Source organism: Myotis brandtii, unplaced genomic scaffold, assembly GCF_000412655.1.
Source record: "Myotis brandtii unplaced genomic scaffold, ASM41265v1 scaffold237, whole genome shotgun sequence".
Lineage (NCBI taxonomy): Eukaryota > Metazoa > Chordata > Mammalia > Chiroptera > Vespertilionidae > Myotis > Myotis brandtii.
This window is the reverse complement of record NW_005358943.1, coordinates 745,428-757,518: the sequence shown is the minus strand read 5'-3', so window position 1 is coordinate 757,518 and position 12,091 is coordinate 745,428. Positions and strand designations below refer to the sequence as shown.

Sequence of the window (12,091 nt, the reverse complement as noted above, 5' to 3'; positions counted from 1 at the left end):
GGGTGGCATCGCAACCTCCCGATCCGCCCTGCTCTGTGCATGACAGGGGGCGGCGCCCCAACTCCCCAATCGGCCCTGCTCTGAGCCCGACCAGGGGCTGCACCTAGGGATTGGGCCTGCCCTCTGCCACCCGGGAGCAGGCCTAAGCCAGCAGGTCGTTATCTCCCGAGGGGTCCCAGACTGTGAGAGGGCACAGGCCGGGCTGGGGGACCCCCCTCCCCCCCCAGTGCACAAATTTTTGTGCATCGGGCCTCTAGTTGGTTAATAAAATTATATAGAGTTCAGGTGTACAATTCATCATCTGTATATTGCTTTGTGTATTCACCACCTCAAGTCAAGTTTGTCATGTGAATATCTAAGAATTAGTCCATTCCTTGATAATGGAATTATCTAGGAATTTAGTCAAAGTCTCAGTATGGACTGGGAGCTTGTTAGAAATGCAGAATCTCAGGCTTACTGATCTGGAATGTGCATTTTAACAAGATTCCCAGGGGCATAGTATGTCCCTTAAAGTTTGGCACTGCTTTAGTATATTAATTACATCACAGGCAACTGAGGGGTCTGTGGAGAACCATTTAAAATATTCATTCCTCCACAAAACAGATATCTTTTAAGCATGTAATTTTTATTAGGCATTAGTAGTATTGGCAATAATAACAATGACAAGAGTAATATAATAAGCCAACCACTTTACATAATACATTGTTTCTAGTTCTAGAGCAGTGGTTCTCAACCTTCCTAATGCTGCGACCCTTTAATACAGTTCCTCATGTTGTGGTGACCCCCAACCATAAAATTATTTTCGTTGCTACTTCATAACTGTAATTTTGCTACTGTTATGAATCATAATGTAAATATCTGATATGCAGGATGTATTTTCATTGTTACAAATTGAACATAATTAAAGCATAGTGATTAATCACAAAAACAATATGTAATTATATATGTGTTTTCTGATGGTCTTAGGCGACCCCTGTGAAAGGGCGTTCGCCCCCCAAGGGGTTCGCGACCCACAGGTTGAGAACCTCTGGTATCGAGGAAGGTGATGTTAGGTCCAGCTTACAGAGCAGTCACTGGAGTTTGGGTAGCTTGCCATGATAACTCAGGGTGTCAGCGGGCCACGATCAGAGAGCCTAACCCCATCTGACAAGTCCCCTGTATTTCTACCACTTCTGACCTAAAACCAGAGGGTGTAAGATCTTGTATTTTGAAATCCTTGATAATCTTAAAGCTTGTTCTTGGTGTAGAGGAAAAAAACAGGGAAATGCGATCTGGTTACTTATGGTCAGTGCTGAAGCGTCACCTGGAAAAGGAATGCAGACAGAAGACAGCAGATTTCTAAATGAAAATGTTACTTCTTGGGCCATTTCAGATCCAATAAATGGAATAACACACTCTTTTTTTGTGGAGGAGTAAAATAAATTTCAAAACACAGCCTGGAGAACTGCATTTCTCAATGTTTTGTATCAAATCTTTTGTTTGACCTCAAAAGTCTAATGACGATTTTGGGTGAAAAGCAGGAGAGGGAACTGTCAGCGCGGCTGTGAGCTGGCCCCTGTTCCTCTGGATCTCAGTGCACATCAGAAAGTCGGTGGAAGAAAGGGAACATCTGCTTTTCTGCGGATGGGGCAAGGCAAGTATTCTTATCAATCACAAATCCACTTGCTTCTAGTCAAGAGAATGCTGCCCCAGGCCCTGCCATGCCTCCACCTTCTTGTTTGCCTGGAAAGAGAGATTCCAGAGGCCGGCAATTGACGGGTAATTGACGCAATGAATGCCTTTGATTTCCACTCCAGAGTATTGGGGCATGCGTGTGCTGGGCAGTCAACATAGTTTTCCGTGTCATAATCGTATTTCCCATTGCTGCAAGAAAGACTGTTTATGATTTTAGCACCCAGAATCAAAGAAAATTGTTTTCATATTAGCCAAACAAATAAAAAATAAAATATAATTACCATCACAAAATATTGACCGATTCAGGCGAAGCAATGAAGATGTTTGGGGTAAGTACACTTCAAGTTCCTAAAGCTGGGACGTGGGCTTCCCAAACGTAGCTTTGTTGGGATTGCCACCGGTTCCGGGAGCTGGCTTTCTGTTGGTGGGAGGAAAACTTGCCTTTTGAAGCAATGTGGCGCACACGCTCTTCGTAGAACATGAAAGGAGAGGCTCTTCCTGCCAAGAAATCACTCCCGTGAGATGGAATTTTTTTATTTTCTCAAATAAATCTGGTGGCAAGCTTTTCCCCGAAAGCTTCAGGGAAGAATGAAATAATCTGAAACTGTGTTCAGGGCAGTCACCATCAGCCTCTCACACGGAGTTTGCAATGCCTGTCCAAAAACACAAACTCAGCTTGCAGGTTTTTTTTTTTTTTTTTTTTTTTTTTGTAGAGTGGACTGGTGTGCAAAGGCTGCTTCTCTGGCTAACTGGATAGCTTCCAGGTAGTGGTGATGATTTTTAGATTTATGACAAGCTCTCGGTCTGCCTAGAGACACAGCATGTTTGAAAAACAAGGTGTTAAGTACGTCAGGGGTGGGGGTGGGGGGCCTCAGGGTAATGATGTTCAAGTTCAGCACTGCACCCGCAGGCAGTTCAGCAATGAGGCAAACGAGCTCCTTTGGAGGATTTTTACAATTAAATTAAATTTAAAAATTTTCCTTATAATCAAGGGCAATTTTTTCCTCCATCACCATTGGCGCCATAACTCTTTCTTAAGTACAGATTCCATTGACGAGTAACGTTTTGCCTAGGATATCTTGATGCTGCTGGGAGCTTAGGAACTTTCAGCCTTTAGTCTTTGAGCCTCAGGAAGACCCCACCCATCTTCGTAGTTGCAAGTTTTCCCCCAGCCTTTACAATGGGAAAAACACCCTGTTTCCATCTCAGCCCTGCCTGCTTGACCTTCCATATCACTGGTGGTTTGCAGAAATCAAAAGGCATCGCTGCCTCTGCATTCTTTTCCCAATTTGAGGCTTTTCTCCGTTTGGAGAGACGGGTTGCCTGTTGTTAGCAAGGCCCCTTTGACCTTAACCTTTGGAGAGAATTCAACAAAGGCAAGAACTCAGCCAAGAAATTAAATGGGATCAAACTTCTGAAGAGTGTCCAGAACAAACACCGAGGCTTCTATCGCCCTGAATTAGGACCCAAATAACCCCTGGAAGTTACTTCCCTCAGCGACACGGCGTGGTAGGAAAGATGAGGATGTTACTATTTTAAAATTTCTTTTTAATAAGTAATATCCTAGGGTGAAAAAAGTAATTATTTTGTCCCTATTGGAAGTGGTAGCCATAATAAATCCCCCTTGTTTTCTTTTTTTTTTTTCTGACTCAATAGAACATACTAATTACATTTGAAGTTTATTTTTGCTGCCATCAAACGCAAAATTTAGCTCTCTACCCAAATACGTGGAAATTGATTTTGGATTTATGACAAATCCTAGACTTGTCTCGGGTAAAGAATCTATATTTATTTAAATATGAAAAGTAATCTCTTGAGAGCATTGTGTGGGAACCATGCAATTTAAATATTCTTGTGCTGGAAAGGCTGTCTTTTTCAAATCCTTTCTGGCTTCTAGCCCTGGAGAATGCAGCCTTATTCCAGAGGGACAGGGGAGAAATGCTGGATTAAAAATCAAGAGATGTAGTTCTGGCCCATGGTGCTCAGTGGTTAAAGTGTCAGTCCCTCACCAAAGGGTCTCCGGTTTGATTCCCAGTCAAAGGCACATTCCAGGGTTTCAGGTTCAGTCCCAGCCTCGGGTCAGGGCAAGTATTGGAGGCAACCAATCCATGTGTCTCTCTCATATTGATGTCTCTCTGTCTGTCTGTCTCTCACTGTCTCCCTCCCTCCCGCCTACTTCTTCCCTTCCAATCTCTCCAAAAACCAATGGAAAAAATATCCTTGGGTGCCCAGCCAATGTACTCAGTGGATGATCTTGACATATGAACTGGCTCCTGTATACCCCCTACAGGGGCTCCATCCCTCCATTCTCATCATTGATGTTTCTATCTCTCCCTCTACTTTCCTCTCTGAAATCAATAGGGATATATATACACACCCTTGGGTGAGGATTAACAACAAAAATATCAAGAGACATCCTCCCCATGTCTCTACTCTCTCTCTCTCTCTCTCTTCTCTGTCTGTCATTTCTCTCTTCTTACTATCTCTTAAAACTATTCCAGTAAGCATCCACCACCACTCCACTCCAATGCAATGGGAGAGGGCTTCAGGTGGTTAAAAGAATGGCTAGCAGTTTCGGGATGAGTCTCAGGTAAAGCCAGACACTAGGGGATGTAGGAGGGCCCCTCAAAGTCCTCTGGGCTCCAAAGGCTCCTAGTCCTGCTTGAGGGCGAGCCTTTGGAAGAGATATTTGCCCAGCCCAGCCTGGGGGCCGGCCAGCCTGCGGATGTGTTTCACCCCCTCACCCCGGAAGCGGTTCTCCAGGAGTCACAGGATGAGGGTCTGCGTGGATAGAACCCCGGGCCTGCAGCTCCAAAAGGACCTGGTTCGGTTCCTCTCCAAGGCCAGGGCGGCTTCCATGGCCCTGAGTTTTGCCCACTCATCCTGGGAGGCCTCAGCACATCCTGGAAGAGAATGCGGCTGCGGCGCTGGTTTTGCAACTTTAAGAGGCGATCAGCGCCCTTGCGCTTCTTCTCCGCCAACTCGAGGAAGAAGCAGCCCATGCCCTGGAGGAGCCACATCATCAGGTCGAAATAGAAGCCCAGAGAGAGGTAGGTGCGGGAGGCCCCAGATGCAGGCTGGCCAGGCGGGGGACCGCAGCCTCTACCTCGGTGGAATAATTCTGACGAATTTGGGGGCTCATGGTTGTTGGGCAATAAGGAGTTTAGGTAGGAAAAAAACCCTGTGTTGGCTGGTCTCGGAGGTGGTTCTGAGGTGGTGACTGGATGAGATGCAGGAGAGTAGCTGGAGGCTGGAAGAAGGGGCGTCCCTGGATCTGTTCCATCCAAACACTGGTGAAGCAAGAGACAGATCCGGGACCGCCGAGGGCAGTGCCTGTTTTCTCTTTTTATAAGAACATCAGTCATTTGGTTTAGGGCCCATCTTAATTCAGTATGGCCTCTTCTTAACTTGAATATATCTGTTTTTTAAGTAAGATTACATTTATTTATTTATTTGTTTTTAAAACAAGAAACACCTTTATTACATGAGTTAAGATAGGAAGGCCTTTCCAGGCCTTGATTTTCCTCACCTGGAACTCCAGCATGTAACCATGTGTGTGGCCACCCGGGCCTGGTCTTAGAGCGAGGCCTGCAAGAAGCTTGCTTGATGCTCTCTAGCTAGAAGACTGCTGATGCTGGCATTCTTTTTCTGTTCATCATATTTCTTCTGAATTTTCTTTCATTGTTTATTTTTGGTTTAAATTCGCTTTTTCCTCAGGAGTCAGGTTGGCCCCCTTCCTGTGGCCCAGGGCGATGTGTAGTGGGACTCATCCCACTGTCGGTACCGTGTGTTGTCAATGAGCACCATTCATTTCTTTACCAGGGTCTTGGTGGGTACCAGTTTGTTGTTGGATGCATTGTAGATAACATCAGTAATCCTTGTTTTGTGCCTACAACACTCGGAGCCCCAGGAGAAGTTGCTTATATCCGGCCTCAATGCTCGGTACTTTTTGCTTCCCTGCACTCGCACTGTGTGTATGCGGCTGGGCCAATCTTAGTGTTGGCAGCAGGGCGTCCCAGGGCGTCCCAGCTCAGATTATTGCTTCTTGCGATGGGGCTTTCTCTTGCCCCTGGTCTTGCAGCACATATTCCAGTTGTCCCAAGAGATGCCCATGGCTCAGCGCCCTCTGGAAAGAGCTAAATAAGATCACATTTATAGGTACTGGGTGTTAGGATTTCAACATATCATTTGGGGGATGCGACTCAACAGTAAGAGTTATAGATGACAATTGCAGTGCCCTGTGAACATCAGTACCTAATTTATTTCTGTATTTTGTTTGGAGGCACAATATGAAGAGAAATCTTGGTCCACACTTATAAGAAATCATCTATAATAATAAAAGTATAATACGCTAATTAGACTGGACAGCCTAACAACCTCCGGACGTCATTCCAGACATCCTTCCGGATGAAGCCACCATGCGGGGGGCCAAGGCAGAGGCGGTTAGGGGCGATCAGGCAGGTAGGCAAACAGTTAGGGGTGATCAGGCAGGCAGGCAGAGTGGTTAGGGGTGATCAGGCAGGCAGAGTGGTTAGGGGTGATGATCAGGCAGGCAGGCAGGCCATCGATTAGGAGCCAGCGGTCCCGAAATGCGAGAGGGATCCCGCATTGTGAAAGGGTGCAGGCCAGGCTGAGGGAACCTCCCCACCTCGTGCACGAAATTCCTGCCTCTAGTAAAATATAATTAAAAACTTTTTAGAACATGTCATCTTGCAATCTCAACCTCAACATCTTCCGTTAAATTGATGATGAGGTTTGAAAGAGCCACATTAGGAAATTTACTTTTCCATGTTAAATTACTGAGAATATCCTAAAAAACACTCTCCTTCCTTATTAGAGAGTGTTTACTTTAAAAAAAAATGTTTTTATTGATTTCAGAGAGAGGTAGGGAGAGGGAAAGAGAGATAGAAACATCCATCTATGAGAGAGAAACATCTATGGGCTGCTTCCTATATGCCCCCTACTGGGGATCAAGCCTGAAACCCCGGGCATGTGCTTTGACTGGGAATTGAACTGGCTACCTCTTGGTACATGGAGACGATGCTCAACCAACTGAGTCACACCAGCCAGGCGAGAGAGTTCACTTTTTAAAAGGCGCTAATAAACGGCCTCCTGAAGAGCTTACATCACCATTATATTGGGCTGACAATGTGTTTTTAAAAGTCACAATACCCTGAATTATTCAGTGATGCCATTTGACAACATCTTGTTAGTGGTGCATTCTGTCTGGCTTTCTCTCAAAATTTCAAATGAGTTAAAATAGTGTTATTTTGTATTTGGAGTCTAAACTTGGTTTCAGTTTTGTTACTGGCACTTTCTTTGCTTTTTTGCGCAGTAACATGGGGGACTGGGAACTGTCATAATGAGCCCCTTAAGCTGGTTAAAAATAGCATGTAGATACTCCAGCTGGTACAACTAACTTACAGTTGAGAGATGTTTAATTAAGGGAGTTTTCTTAAACAAAAAAAGTTATTTATATTTTTATTTGACATATCTGTTCTAGGAGCTTGTCTTGAAACTACTAAAAACTTCAATGTAAACATGTACTTTCTGAAATGCACTGCCCTTATCATGAAAATAACTGAAAAGTCCACAGTTTAAAGACTAAGCCTTAATACATTTGACAATTTTTATGACTTGATCCAACTTCTTTCAAAATGTTGCATAGATAACTATTTAACACAAGTGTAATGACCACACACAGATTTCAACAACTGCTTTCATCTGAGCAACTCTTTCCATATCATCAGAATAGACATGGCTATATCTTGTGCAAAGTTATTCAATGGTATAATTATAATCTAATCTACAAATTGATTTTTTTCTCCAGTTTTGTTTTATCTAATAAATCTTCCTTAGGATCATTTGCGTGATTCTGTAGGAAAACAAGCAAAACATTGATATCAGCAAATAGACATTTTCATTCAGCTGAATCATAAAACCTAAGCTTTAAAGGAATTCATATACATATATTTTAAATTCGCACCGGAGGATTTTTTCCCCATTGATCTTTAGAGAGAGTGGAAGGGAGGGAAGAAGGTGAGAAGGAGAGAGAGACACACACACAAACACACACACACAGAGAAACATTGATGCTGCTTTGACTGGGAATTGAACTGGCTACCTCTTGGTACATGGAGACGATGCTCAACCAACTGAGTCACACCAGCCAGGTGAGAGAGTTCACTTTTTAAAAGGCGTTAATAAATGGCCTCCTGAGGAGCTTACATCACCATTATATTAGGCTGACAATGTGTTTTTAAATGTCACAATACCCTGAATTATTCAGTGGTGCCATTTGTAAAGATCTTGTTAGTGGTGCATTCTGTCTGGCATTCCCTCAAAATTTCAAATGAGTTAAAATAGTGTTATTTTGTATTTGGAGTCTAAACTTGGTTTCAGTTTTATTGCTGGCACTTTCTTTGCTTTTTTGGGCAGTAACATGGGGGACTGGGAACTGTCATAATGAGCCCCTTAAGCTGGTTAAAAATAGCATGTAGATACTCCAGCTGGTACAACTAACTTACAGTTGAGAGATGTTTAATTAAGGGAGTTTTCTTAAACAAAAAAAGTTATTTATATTTTTATTTGACATATCTGTTCTAGGAGCTTGTCTTGAAACTACTAAAAACTTCAATGTAAACATGTACTTTCTGAAATGCACTGCCCTTATCATGAAAATAACTGAAAAGTCCACAGTTTAAAGACTAAGCCTTAATACATTTGACAATTTTTATGACTTGATCCAACTTCTTTCAAAATGTTGCATAGATAACTATTTAACACAAGTGTAATGACCACACACAGATTTCAACAACTGCTTTCATCTGAGCAACTCTTTCCATATCATCAGAATAGACATGGCTATATCTTGTGCAAAGTTATTCAATGGTATAATTATAATCTAATCTACAAATTGATTTTTTTCTCCAGTTTTGTTTTATCTAATAAATCTTCCTTGGGATCATTTGCGTGATTCTGTAGGAAAACAAGCAAAACATTGATATCAGCAAATAGACATTTTCATTCAGCTGAATCATAAAACCTAAGCTTTAAAGGAATTCATATACATATATTTTAAATTCGCACCGGAGGATTTTTTCCCCATTGATCTTTAGAGAGAGTGGAAGGGAGGGAAGAAGGTGAGAAGGAGAGAGAGACACACACACAAACACACACACACAGAGAAACATTGATGCGAGACACATCTACCAGTTGCCTCCCGCATGGCCCTGACAAGGGCCAGGGATCCAACCAGCAACCCAGGCATGTACCCCTGACAGAGTATTGAAACTGAGACCCTTCAGTCCTCGGGCCAGCGCTGTAACCACTGTGAAACACTGACCAGGGCCAGATGTGTATTTTGAATGTGTATTTTGGGGTTTGAACAGGGATGCTAACCAGTGTGTATGGGCCCCCAAGCATATTTGGTAATATGTAGGGGGCATGTTTGGTTGTCTCAAGACCTAAGGGTACAGCTGGCACTTGGTTTCTGTGAGCCAATGATGCTAAGCGACCCACACTTGTCTCATCTTGAAGGTCAGCAGAAAAGGAGGGTGATTATGCTTTTGTAAATGTCTGTTTACCTAATATAGCCCAGACTTTAATAAGATTTTTCTGATAGAATTTGTCTTTTCCTCACTCTGGATGGTCCTATTCAGGAGCTGTCCTTCTCAGATTTAAATTTTGTTCACATAAACTTTTTGTTGATGAAACTAAGTAGTTGAATTAGGCAGGAACATCTCAATCCATCGATGTTTCTCATATCGATGTTTCTCTTTCCTTTCCTTGCTTTAAAAAATAAATAAAATAAGTAAATAAAAAAATAAAGTTTCCCTTTCTTGTCCTATTCAGGAGCTGTCCTTCTCAGATTTAAATTTTGTTCACATAAACTTTTTGTTGATGAAACTAAGTAGTTGAATTAGGCAGGAACATCTCAATCCATCGATGTTTCTCTTTCATATCGATGTTTCTCTTTCCTCGCTCTAAAAAATAAATAAGTAAATAAAAAATAAAGTTTCCCTTTCTTAAAAAAATTTTTTTATGTGAAACTTATAGGCAATTGCTTTCATTTCATATGAAATAAAAGTGGTGTGATAGTGGTGTGGTTAAATATTAATTGAATATCACTTAGTGCCAAATTGGCACTTTTCGTCATGAGGCAATCTTATTTTACTGATTGTATTTTCTCCTAAATTTAATTGAAACTTATAGGCAATTGCTTTCATTTCATATGAAATGAAAGTGGTGTGCTAGTGGTGTGGTTAAATATTAATTGAATATTACCTAGTGCCAAATTGGCACTTTTCATCATGAGGCAATCTTATTTTACTGATTGTATTTTCTCTTAAATTTAATTTTAAACCAATGATTCATTTATACTTTTAGAGATAATTACTATATCTCACCAGAAATTAAAAATCTTTAGAGAGAGTGGAAGGGAGGGAAGAAGGTGAGAGGGAGAGAGACACACACACACACACACACACACACACACACACACACACAGAAACATTGATGCGAGAGAGACACATCTACCAGTTGCCTCCCGCATGGCCCTGACCAGGGCCAGGGATCCAACCAGCAACCCAGGCACGTACCCCTGACAGAGTATTGAAACTGAGACCCTTCAGTCCTCGGGCCAGCGCTGTAACCACTGTGAAACACTGACCAGGGCCAGATGTGTATTTTGAATGTGTATTTTGGGGTTTGAACAGGGATGCTAACCAGTGTGTATGGGCCCCCAAGCATATTTGGTAATATGTAGGGGGCATGTTTGGTTGTCTCAAGACCTAAGGGTACAGCTGGCACTTGGTTTCTGTGAGCCAATGATGCTAAGCGACCCACACTTGTCTCATCTTGAAGGTCAGCAGAAAAGGAGGGTGATTATGCTTTTGTAAATGTCTGTTTACCTAATATAGCCCAGACTTTAATAAGATTTTTCTGATAGAATTTGTCTTTTCCTCACTCTGGATGGTCCTATTCAGGAGCTGTCCTTCTCAGATTTAAATTTTGTTCACATAAACTTTTTGTTGATGAAACTAAGTAGTTGAATTAGGCAGGAACATCTCAATCCATCGATGTTTCTCTTTCATATCGATGTTTCTCTTTCCTCGCTCTAAAAAATAAATAAGTAAATAAAAAATAAAGTTTCCCTTTCTTAAAAAAATTTTTTTATGTGAAACTTATAGGCAATTGCTTTCATTTCATATGAAATGAAAGTGGTGTGCTAGTGGTGTGGTTAAATATTAATTGAATATTACCTAGTGCCAAATTGGCACTTTTCATCATGAGGCAATCTTATTTTACTGATTGTATTTTCTCCTAAATTTAATTTTTAAACCAATGATTCATTTATACTTTTAGAGATAATTACTATATCTCACCAGAAAATTAAAAATAAATTAAAACAAAAGTATCCAAAACTTACCCTAAGACTTCAGCTTAAATAATTATCATGACATATTTTACTTGTTTACTGTATGGCTTTCTGACAAGAGCAAGTGCTGAGCAGAAGTGTCTGAACCTCATCTGGCATCTGATGAACTGGATTAGTATGTTCTAGGTCAGTGGTTGGCAAACTCATTAGTCAACAGAGCCAAATATCAACAGTACAACGACTGAAATTTCTTTTGAGAGCCACATTTTTTAAACTTAAACTATATAGGTAGGTACATTGTTATTAACTTAATTAGGGTACTCCTAAGCTGGCCTTTGCTAAAAAACGTCCTCAATCTGATTGAGGTACGTTCGCTGAGGTCGACCCCTTCCAACTCTCCCATCCACACTCATCTTGTGTACGTGTTTCGTCTATCTCCTTTCCGAAAACCGACTTCTGCGCATGGGCCATGAAGTTTCAGTCGTACTGTACGTGGTATTTTGTGGAAGAGCCACACTCAAGGGGCCAAAGAGCTGCATGTGGCTCGCGAGCCACGGTTTGCCGACCACTGTTTTAGGGGAAGTCTGCTCCCCCACATAATTTTATGGGAAAGGCTGTGTGCAAGTCTGAATAAAAAAAAAAAAAAGACTGGTGCAGAATTACTACCTATGAAGTGTATTATGTGTATGCTAGAGATGGCTAAAAAGCTATCATTCAAGGTCTGCATACAAATGAAGAAACCTGATTAGCAGGTAACACAGTGGTGGTCTCCAATATGTTCAAAGTTGGTGTTTCTTTAACAACATTTAAAAAATAGTTAAATTCTGCCCTAGCTGGTTTGACTCAGTGGATAGAGCGTCAGCCTGTGGACTGAAGGCCTCCGGGTTTGATTTCTGCCAGGGGCACATGCCAGGGTTGCCCGGGCTCTCTCCCCAGTGGGGGGCATGCAGGAGGCAGCCAGTCAATGATTCTCTCTCATCATTAATGTTTCTATCTCTCTCTCCCCTCTCCCTTTCTCTCTGAAATCAAGAAAAATAT

General features: G+C 41.9%; 1 protein-coding gene across 1 annotated transcript in view; it reads left to right on the top strand.

Annotated features, from left to right (window-relative positions):
* AEBP2 (AE binding protein 2) overlaps positions 1–12,091 on the top strand; it is a 63,416-nt gene that overhangs the window by 50,294 nt on the left and 1,031 nt on the right. The window lies entirely within an intron of this gene.